A 12003-nucleotide genomic window follows, 5' to 3' on the forward strand; every position below is an offset into this window, starting at 1 on the left:
GAACCTGCTCCATAGAGTTGTAGGGAGGGTAAAAGGAGTTCACAAATAGAAAGATTTTAAGACTGTGCCAAGTGTATAGGAAGTAAGTCACCTGTACATTTATTATTCTCCCTCATTTGCACCTTCTATGCTTTCCACCTGAAGACCCTCTTCCCTTGTGTCTTTAAGTCTGCCCTAAATTTCAGGTCCACCCCCTCAGGAAGGCAGCCATGACTGACCTCCTGTTACTCTCACTCTCCATTATTGTTCCTGGGAGTCCTGCGTGATCTGTGAGGGCCCTGAGGAGGGAAGGAAGGCAGAGCAAGTGCAAAGGTTTTGTCTACTATTGGAATTAAGTTTCAACATGTGGAAATTAAATAATACACTCTAATGCAACCAATAGGTCAAAGGAGAAATCACAGGGGAAAACAGAAGATACTTGAGAGGAATGAACACAAAAAACAGAGCACTTCAAAATTCACAGAACGCAAAAAAAAAAGTTTATTTAAAAATAAGAAAGATCTCAAATCACCTCATTCACCGTAAGTTACAGAAGAGGGGGGCATCTGGCTGGCCTAGCCCAGTGGGTACAGCATGCAACTCTTGATCTCAGGGTGTGAGTTCGAACCCCACATTGGGTGTGGAGCCTACTTAAAAAGAATAAATAAAATAAAAATTAAAAAATTAAAAAGAAACTAGAAGACCTTGGTTGAACTAGAAGAGAACTAGCTTGACAGTAGTAACCACTATCAGAACATCACATTGTAGACCTTAAATATATGCAATGTTTATTTGTCAACCATACTTCAATAAAGCTGGGAGAAAAGGGGTGCCTGGGTGGCTCAGTGAGTTAAGTGTCTGACTTAGGTTCAGATCATAATTTCACGGTTTGTGGGTTCAAGCCCCGTGTGGGGCTCTGTGCTGACAGCTCAGAGTCTGGAGCCTGCTTCAGATTCTGTGTCTCCTTCTCTTTCTCTCCCTTCCCCACTCATGCTCTGTCTCTCTGTCTCTCAAAAAACTTTAAAAAATATTTTTAAAAAATTGTTTTAAATTAAAAAGCCAGGAGAAAAGAAATATTATATTAGCTTTTAGTAAATGTTTTTTCTGCAACTATTCAAGTGGCCATATATTTTTTTTTCTTTCTTCCTTTAGGGCATTTTTCAGTTCATTTACCCAATTTCCCCAAATTGTCAAAAGTCATATGATGAAATTGTTAACAATATATCTTTACCATGTATTTTGATTTTTGCAGATTTAAGGGGACTAGTCTTGAAGAGAGAATCAAAGGGAACTTCTCTTTATCTGTATTGTTTAAATGTTTATAATGAATATATCGATGTTCACTTGTATAATTAAAGTAAAAAGAAATTACAAACAGTAGCAGTAAAAGTACTTGAGAGATTCCTGATGCAATTGGGCTATCACTGTCCCCCGTAAGGCTAACAGCAGTGATCTTCGGTGACTGACTTATATGTCAAGGCTAGTTCAAGGTGGAGAGAAGCTTCTTAGGCAGCGTATGCCCGCTGAGTCTGGAGGCCTGCTTTGGGACTGTGTGTGTGACTTCCCAAACGTAATCATAGGCTCCAGACATTGAGCTACTGAGAATTCCCCACCAGCTCTGCATTAGCCTGACGTTTCCCAGGAGGATATAAGAACTGTTGGTTATACAGAGTTAAACTTTTCTCATCTCAATTAAGCCAAAAGTAATGTCTTGATTGCTCTTCCTCTTTCCCCCTCCTGCTGTGAGTCTCCAACTTTGTTCCCCAGTTCCTGGGAGCCACCCCTGGGTCCCTCTGCCCCAGGAGTCCTCCTTCCTGGTTGTGGTCTGGCTAAGCCACAGCGGAGTTGCTCTGACGTGAGAAGTCCTGGGGGAGCTTGTTAAATTCAGTGTTTACGAACATGGAAGGAACACCATTAAGAACTTCAGCTCATTAGACAGCTGGGCCAGCCACAGCAGCTACGCAGCAAGATCAGAGGTGACCCAGTGTCCCTCAGAGGCATCTGAAGAAACCTGCTTTAACTTCAACCTGACTTTATCCTGAGCGTGTACACCAGCCATCAAGCACCTGCCCAAATCACCTTCCCCTCCACCACCACCATCACCTGTTTTTTTCATCAGACATTACCTTACCACAGCCACATCGCCCTGTTAGTATTCACCTCCACATTCATTTGGCATCCCTCCCAAAATGTCACCCTTTCCCCAGTGCATCATTGCCCTCAGCATTATCACCCAACTCATCATCTCCCCACCACCAACATCAGGGTTATCATCATCCTGTTGTGGTGCAAACACCCTCATTAACTCTGCCACTCTGTCAAGTGTCAAGTCCATGAAGGCCAGCACTTTCAGGGCCAGCGCCCCAATGTGTATCTGCAGCTCATGAGAAGAGAGCAGTGGCCCAGAGCTTCAGAGGAAAAGCCTGTATTTGGAAAGGCAAATATTTTTAAATAGCTGTTCTGTGATTTCAGTCAAGTACAAAAGGACAAAGCAGACCATGTGACGATAACAGACTGAGGGAAGAATGCATTTAAGCCAACAAAGTACATTTACCACAGTAGTCAAATATAGCCTGAAGTAGAGACAGTAAATGGCACAATGGGCCTTGCATAAAAATTAAAGTATTCGCGGGACACAGGGAAGAAGAAAGAAAATTAGGATAATTACGGAATGAAGATGAGTTACAAAGATCTGTCTGCAAGTATTAAAGAGTTTCTACAGAAGAAACAGTAAAACAGAGGCAATATCCAGAAGTACAATATAAGAAACCTTTCTGGATCTCAAAAAGAAACACCCTGAAGATCAACATGCCCCCACTATATTCCAGGGAAAATTCATGAAGGAGGCCTACACCTGCACACATCCACCTGACAATTTGCTCTCCACACCACAGCCAGAATGATCCATTCAACAACCAAGGAGCAAAGTCAAGTTTCATTGCATTATCTGAATCGGTAGGATGTACATGCAGCATCCACACATATCTTTGCAACACCAAATGGGAATGCAGGCCTCGCCGCTACCCTGTCTGCTCTCCCTGCCTTCAGGGGCCTCTCTGGCCAGCCTCTTGCCTTAAGTATTCCCCAGGTGGGAAGGAGACACTAGTCTCACTCATCCCCCAAACTTGAGGGACACATGTCAATCTCCCAGTCGCTCCTGGAGCGCCTGATTGCATCCTCGGGCCAGGGCAGGGAGGCCTAGAATTGCTTCAGCTCAGCACAAATCTCTCTGTGTGGCCTCTCTGACTGTTCTCCTAGAGCTTCTTCCACTTGACAGGTGAGGGGCTAGGGAGAACCCATTCCTCTCTCCCACTGAGAGGGGAAGAGCACATTACTCTCTCCTGGCATGAAGCCTACACTAAACAATGAACTCTCCAATGTAATGAACGTCCTTTCCATGTCTCAATTCTTTTCAAACAGTCTACAAGTGCATGGTGATGGAGTGATGAACACAGGACTGGGTTGTGTCTGGCAACTCATTGAGGCTCTTGCAGAAAGTGGAGCTTTTCGCCAAACTTTTGATACAACAGGAAAAGCCTCAGTCAACATTGTGTTATGACTACATTCCTGAAAAGTTGGGAGAATATGAGAAGGGAATCAACCATAATCCCACTTCTCTAAAACCAAAGCCATCTTTTGTTAGTGTTTTTTTCTCCATTATCTTATCAACTACAAGGTTTTGTGTAAATTTGTATTTATCGTATGCTGGTCCTTTTGTAGACTGCTTTTATTGACTTCATGTTATTTTTTTAAGTTTAAAAAAATTTTTTTAAGTTTATTTGTTTCCTTTGAGAGAGAGACAGAGATAGCAAGTGGGGGAGGGGTAGTGAGAGAGGGAGAGAGAGAATCTCAAGATTCTCAGATCGTGACCTGAGCCAAAACCAAGAGTTGGACGCTTAACTGACTGAGCCACCCAGGCGCCCCATCCACTTCATGTTATAGCACATGCATTGTCCCAAGTTGTGCTACATTCAACATATCATCTTAAGTGAATGCATAATGACATACACATTTTCACAAATCCTTTTATAAGCAATACTGAAATGAATATCTTTACACATGTAGACTTCATTCTTGGACTGATTCCTTAGGAGTGATAGCTAAAATCGGTGTCATAGACTACGCTGGCACCTGATTTTTCTGGCCAGTATCCATTCTCATTGCTTCTACTGATAGTTCCCTGAAGCTTTTCTCCATAAAAGAGAAAATTTGGGTATGTTGTGTTTTCATATTCATCCAGTTCAAAATACTTTCTAATTTTCCTTGTTCATTTCTTCTTTGGTCCATGGGTTATTTAGAAGCCTGCTATTTAGTTTCCAGATATTTGTAGATTTTTTAGAAATCTTTGTTACAGGTTCCTAATTTAATTTCACTGTGACCAGAGAACACACTCTCCATGACTTGAATACTTTCTAGTTTATTGAGACTTGTTTAATAGCCCAGAACATTGACGGTATGGATCAAATAACCCCTGTAATTGAAAGAAATGTTTATTCTGCTGTCATTGGATGGAGTGTTTTATAAATGCCAATTAGGTCAAGTTGTTTGCTAGTGTTGTTGAAGTCTGCTATATCTCTGTGGATTTTGTATGTACTTGTCTTATTGATTATTGAGAAAGGGGTCTTGAGATTTCCAAAAATAATTGTGAATCTGTCTATTTCTCCTTGGAGATCTCTACATTTTTGCTTCACATATGGTGAACTCTTACCAGGATAGCTTTCCTGGCCCCTCCTAGAACAACTTCATCACCAACCCACCCACCCCTACCCCAAAACCAACAGGGGAGAGGAAGATCCAGAGTGCAGCAGGCACTCTGTGTGTACAGTTAGGAGCACTGGTAGACCAGCCTGCCAGACTCACCCTATAGCCCCAAAATTAGTAGTTTCTATTATTATTTTAGTCACATGGTGCTTGTTTAGATTTACCTATGTTTACCAGTTTCTTTGTTCATTCATTGCCATGCCAGTTACCAATTCATTGCCTGTTGCCCCAAACCCACCGAGCGCATTGTCTCATTTTGTGCTCCTGGAGCTGGACCCTGAAACATTTTTTCCTTTACCCGCTGACATGTTGTAATGTTAAACTGTGTCAAGTAGAGAGCACCAGAGATTCACTGCAGGAGGAAGGGGCTTTTCTTTCTGTTTCCAGTGTGTTTGACTTCTTGTCACTTCTACAGCCAAGGGAACTGCCAGCAATGTGCATTCAGCCTGCAACAAGTTTTGCTGTCGCTGGTGGAAAGGCTTCCTATTTACCAATCCTAGCTCATAGTCCTCTACTCTGGTGTTACTTCTTGCATTTCCTACTTCCTGGGATCAAATTTTCTTCTTATCCTTTGGCTTTTCTTTGAATAAGAGCTTATTAGTGGTAAATTCTCCTTGTTCAGCACTTGGTCTTATATGATGGACATGTCTTATATGTCTTATATGTCAGTCATGAATGATAATTTGGCTGGGTATGAAATTCTAGATTCATAGTTGTTTTCTTTTGACACTTAGAAAGTAACAACAACTTAGAAAATTCACAACATACTCAGGTAAGGAAAAAACCATGAAAGCAGCAAGGGAAAAAGTCCTTAACCTACAAGGGAAGAGAGATCAGGTGTGCAGCAGACCTATCCACAGAAACTTGGCAGGCCAGAAAAGAGTGGCAGGATATATTCAATGTGCTGAAGTGGAACAATATGCAGACAAGATGTCTTTATCCAGCAAGGCTGTCATTCAAAATTGAAGGAGAGATTAAAAGTTTCCCAGACAAACAAAAATTAAGGGAGTTAATAACCACTAAACCAGCCCTGCAAGGAATTTTAAGGAGGACTCTCTGAGGAGAGAAAAGACAAAAAATAAATAAATAAAAACCAAAAGCAGCAAAGACTACAAAGGACCAGAGAACATCACTACACATTCCAACTCTACAAGAAACATAATGACAATAAATTCATATCTTTCAGTACTCACTCTAAACGTCAATGGACTCAGTCCTCCAATCAAAAGACATACAGTAACATAAAGGATAAGAAAACAAGATCCATTTTTATGCTGTTCACAAGAGACCCACTTTGGACCTAGAGACACCTTCAGATTGAAAGTAAGGGAATGGAGAATCATCTATCATGCTAATGGTCGACAAAAGAAAGCTGGAGTAGCCATAATTATACCAGGCAATCTAGATTTTAAAATAAAGACTGTAACAAGAGATGAATAAGGGCATTATATCATAATTAAGGGGTCTATCCACCAAGAAGACCTAACAACTGTAAACATTTATGTTGAAAATGTGGTAGCACCCAAATATATAAATCAATTAATCACAAACATACAGAAACTCATTGATAATAATACCATAATACTAGGAGACTTCAATTTTTTCACCCCACTTACAGCAATGGACAGGTCATCTGATCAGAAAATCAACAAGGAAACAATGGCTTTGAATGACACACTGGACCAGATGGACTTAACAGATATATTCAGAACATTTCATCCTAAAGCAGTGGAATATACATTCTTCTCCAGTACACATGGAACATCCTCCAGAATAGATCATTTACTGGAACACAAATTAGCCCTCAACAAGTACAAAAAGATTGAGATCAGGGGTGCCTGGGTGGCTCAGTCGGTTGAATGTCTGACTTCGGCTCAGGTCATGATCTCATGGTTTGTGGTTTCAGCCCCGCATCAGGCTCTGTGCTGATAGCTCGGAGCCTGCTTCTGATTCTGTGTCTCCCTCTCTCTCTGCCCCTCCCCTGCTCACACTCTGTCTCACTCTCTCTCAAAAATAAATAAACATTAAAAAAAATTAATTAAAAAAAAGATCGAGATCATACTGTGCATATTTTCAGACCACAACTCTATGAAACTCGAAATCAACCAACCACAAGAAAAAATTTGGAAGGGTAACAAATACTTGGACACTAAAGAACATCCTACTAAAGGATGAATGGGCTAACAAATAAGTTAAAGAGGAAATTACAAAGTACATGGAAGCCAATGAAAATGATAATACCACAGCCCCAGACCTCTGGGACACAGCAAAGGTGGTCATAAGAGTAAAGAATATAGCAATCTAGGCCTTCCTAAAGAAGGAAGAAAGGTCTCAGATACACACCTACCCTTTCACCTTAAAGAGCTGATAAAAGAACAGTAAATAAAACCCTAAACCAGCAGAAGAAAGGAAATAATAAAGATTAGAGCATAAATCAATGCTATCAAAATAAAAAAAAAAAAAAACCAATAGAACAGATCAATGAAACCAGAAGCTGGTTCTTTGAAAGAATTAAAAAAATTGATAAACCACTGGCCAGTGTGATCAAAAAAAAAAAAAAAAAAAGGAAAGGACCCAAATAAATAAAATCAAGAATGAAAGAGGAGAAATCACAACCAACACAGCAGAAATACAAACAATAATAAGAGAATATTATGAGAAATTATATACCAATAAAATGTGCAATCTGGAAGAAATGGACAAATTCCTAGAAACATAAACCACCAAAACTGAAACAGAAAGGAATAGAAAATTTTAACAGACCCATACCCAGTAAAGAAATCGAATTAGTAATCAAAAATCTCCCAAAAAACAAGCGTCTAGGGCCAGATGGTTTTCCAGGGGAATTCTACCAAACATTTAAGGAAAAGTTAACACCTATTCTCTTGAAGCTGTTCCAAAAAATAGAAATGGAAGGAAAACTTCCAAACTCTTTCTATGAAGTCAGCATTACCTTGACTTCAAAACCAAAGACCCCGCTAAAAAGGAGAACTATAGACCAATTTCCCTGATGAACATGGATGCAAAAATCCTCAACAAGATATTAGCCAACTGGATCCAACAATACATTAAAAAAATTATTCACCACGACCAAGTGGGATTTATACCTGGGATGCAGGGCTTGTTCAATATCTGCAAAACAATCAATGCGATTCACCACCTCAATAAAAGAAAGGACAAGAACCAAATGACCCTCTCAATAGATGCAGAGAAAGCATTTGACAAAACACAGCATCGTTTCTTGGATTCCTACTCCCAAGAAAGTAGGGATAGGAGGATCATAACTCAAGATCATAAAAGCCATATATGAAAGACCCAACACTAATACCATCCTCAATGGGGGAAAACTGAGAGCTTTCCCCCTTAAGGTCAGGAACAAGACAAGGATGTCCACTCTCGCCACTGTTATTCAACATAGTATTGGAAGTCTTAGCCTCAGTAATCAGACAACACAAAGAAATAAAAGGCATCCAAATCAGCCAGGAGGAGGTCAAACTTCCACTCTTCGCAGGTGATATGATATTCTATATGAAAAACCCAAAAGATTCCACAAAAAAACTGCTAGAACTGATCCATGAATTCAGCAAAGTTGCAGGATATAAAATCAGTGCACAGATATTGGTTGCATTCCTACACACCAACAATGAAGCAACAGAAAGAGAAATCAAGGAATCAATCCCATTCACAATTGCACCAAAACCATAAAATACCTTGGAATAATTTTAACCAAAGAGGTGAAAAATATGTACACTGAAAACTATAGAGAGCTTATGAAAGAAATTGAAGAAGACACAAAAAAATGCAAAAAGATTCCATGCTCTTGGGTAGGAAGAACAAATATTGTTAAAATGTTGATACTACCCAAAGCAACCTACATATTCAATGTAATACCTATCAAAACAACACCATCATTCTTCACAGAGCTAGAACAATCCTAAAATTTGTATGGAACCAGAAAAGACCCCGAATAGCCAAAGCACTCTTGAAAAAGAAAACCAAAGCAGGAGGCATCAAATCCCAGACTTCAAGCTATACTACAAAGCTGTAATCATCAAGACAGTATGGTACTGGCACAAGAACAGACACTCAGATCAATGGAACAGAATAGAGAACCCAGAAATGGACTCACAAACGTATGGCCAACTAATCTTTGACAAAGCAGGAAAGAATATCCAATGGAATAAACACAGTCTCTTCAGCAAGTGGTGCTGGGAAAACTGGACAGCGACATGCAGAAGAATGAACCTGGGTCACTTTCTTACACCATACACAAAAACACACTCAAAATGGATAAAAGACCTAAATGTAAGACAGGAAGACATCAAAATCCTCGAGGAGAAAGCAGGCAAAAACCTCTTTGATCTTGACTGCAGCAACTTCTTATTCAACATGTCTCCAGAAGCAAGGGAAACAAAAGCAAAAATGAACTATTGGGACCTCATCAAAATAAAATCTGTGCAGCGAAGGGAACAATCGGCAAAATTAAAAGAAACCAATGGAATGGGAGAAGATATTTGCAGATGACATATCAGATAAAGGGTTGGTATCCAAAATCTATAAAGAACCTATCAAACTCAACACTCAAAAAACAAATAATCCAGTGAAGAAATGGGCAAAAGACACGAGTAGACACTTCCCCAAAGAAGACATCCAGATGTCTAACAGACACATGAAAAACTGCTCAACATCACTCATCATCAGGGAAATACAAATCAAAACCACAATGAGATACCACCTCACACCTGTCAGAATGGCTAATATTAACAACTCAGGCAACAACGGATGTTGGTGAGAATGTGGAGAGAGAGGATCTCTTTTGCACTGCTGGTGGGAACGCAACTGGTGCAGCCACTCTGGAAAACAGTATGGAAGCTCCTCAAAAAACTAAAAATAGAACTATCCTACGACCCAGCAATTGAACTACTTGGTATTTATCCAAGGGATACAGGTATGCTGTTTCAAAGGGGCACATGCCCCAATGTTTATAGCAGTGCTATTGACAATAGCCAAAGTATGGAAAGAGCCCAAATGTCCATTGGTGGATGAACGGATAAAGAAGATGTGGTATATATACAATGGAGTATTACTTGGCAATCAAAAAGAATGAAGTTTTGTCATTTGCAACTACGTGGATGGAACTAGAGAGTATTATGCTAAGCAAAATTAGTCAGAGAAAGACACAAATCATATGACTTCACTCATAGACGACTTTAAGACACAGAACAGACAAACATAAGGGAAGGGAAGAAAAATAATATAAAAACAGGGAGGGGCTCTTTAAGAGCCTCTTAAATATGGACTCTTTAAGAGTCTCTTAAGTTAAGAGACTCTTAAATATGGAGAACAAACAGAGGGTTACTGGAGGGTTTGTGGGAGGGGGGATGGGCTAAATGGGTAAGGGGCCTTAAAGAATCTACTCCTGAAATCATTGTTGCACTATATGGTAACTAACTTGGATTTGCAAGTAACTAACTTGGACTAACTAAATTTAAAAAATAAAATAAAATAAAATACAACATGAAAAAATAAATAAATAGATAAATAAACAAAAAAATTTTTAACAAAAAGAGAGAAAATCATTGAAATTATGAATCATAGATTCTGAAGTGTGTAAGGACAAAAATAAAGATAACATAGGAATCAGAATTAATGAAAAGAAAGAGCCAGTGGCTGTAGGCCCCAGTGAAGGGGAGCAATTGAGTGATTACACTGTAAGTTGAGGAAGTAGTGGTCAGAAAATGGAATGTCTGGGGCTCTTGGGTGGCTCAGTTGGTTGAGTGTCCAACTTCGACTTTGGCTCAGGTCATGATCTCTCAGTTCATGAGTTTGAGCCCCACATCTGGCATGCTGCTGTCAGCCTGTCAACAGAAAGCCCGCTTCAGATCCTCTGTCCACCTCTCTCTGCCCTCCCCCTTCTTATGCACTCCCCAAAATAAATAAATATTTTTTTAAAAAAAGAAAGAAGATGGAGGTGGGATAATTCTTTGGCAATAGAAAAGACCAGGTATGGCTATGGCTAAAGTAGAATGTATCAATAAAATTCCTTTATTGATAAAGGAATGAAAGAAAGGAGGTCAGACCACTGAATGGGGTCATCTATATGGGCACTGAAGTCACTCAAGATGATGTACTCAAGACTAAGACTTTGAGACAAGTGCAAAATTTTCATAGAAAAAAAATTATCCACGAGTCTGAAGGTAACAATGCCAAGGAAATGGTAAGTAGCAAAAACTTCTAAGGAGTGAGTGATTTTTCTAATAGGAAGAGAAGAATAATGGCTTGAAAGGAGACAGAAGGAACAAGGAAAATACACCACATTCTCCCTGAAGAATTGCAGAGTTTGAGAGAAGGAGACATATGCAAGGGAAGCAGTGTCCTGTAGGAAAATCCAGGTTACAGTTAAAGCCAGGGGATTCAAGGGACAGGAAATAAACAGTCTGAGGAAACAGAAGGTTTTCCAGTCATGTTGCTGGACTTCCGAAGAATACAGCTGATAGTTTTGTGAAGTATGCAAGAGCATGGATGTTAGACCAAAGGAGAAAACTGAGCATATTATGGTGTTAGGAGTACAGAAGAGAATTGGGGCACCTGGGTAGTTCAGTCCATTAAGTTTCTGACTTTAGCTCAGGTCATGATCTCATGGTTTGTGAGTTTGAGCCCTACATTGTGCTCTGTGCTGACAACTCAGAGCCTGGAGCTTGCTTTGGATTCTGTTTCCCTCTCTGCCCCTCCCCAGCTCTCTCTCTCTCTCTCTCTCTCTCTCTCTCTCTCTCTCTCAAAAATAAATAAACATTAAAAAAATTTTTAAAGAATACAGAAGAGAATAGAGGACCAAAGGAGCTTATGATTTGGGTGATGATCAAAGAAACCAAGAATGATAAGCAGACAGAATTGCTACATCAGACAAGAGGAAGAGAAGGGGAAGGGTATAGTAGCCTCCTAAATCATCTGACATGCAGCTGGACGTCTCAGGTAGTAAGCAAGAAAGTCCAAATCTAATTATTAGGCACTCAAGAGTTATTGGCTTCAGTCCTATGTTCCTGGCCCCAGGCAAGGGTCAGGCAACAAACCAAGGGACCCCAGGGACCAAGAGGAAAGCTTCACTGTAAAGTTCTGTTCTGAAACAACCCTACAAGATCCTGTGCAGAAACATGGGAGATGGTCATGCTGACTGACAGTGCTCTGTGCTATTTTGTGCCCCCGCCTGCATGCCCCCCTATGTCTCAAGTTTTGGTTCAAGTTTCAGTCACACCTGCTTTGTCA

Source organism: Acinonyx jubatus, chromosome C1 (assembly GCF_027475565.1).
Source record: "Acinonyx jubatus isolate Ajub_Pintada_27869175 chromosome C1, VMU_Ajub_asm_v1.0, whole genome shotgun sequence".
In the NCBI taxonomy this organism is placed as follows: Eukaryota; Metazoa; Chordata; class Mammalia; order Carnivora; family Felidae; genus Acinonyx; species Acinonyx jubatus.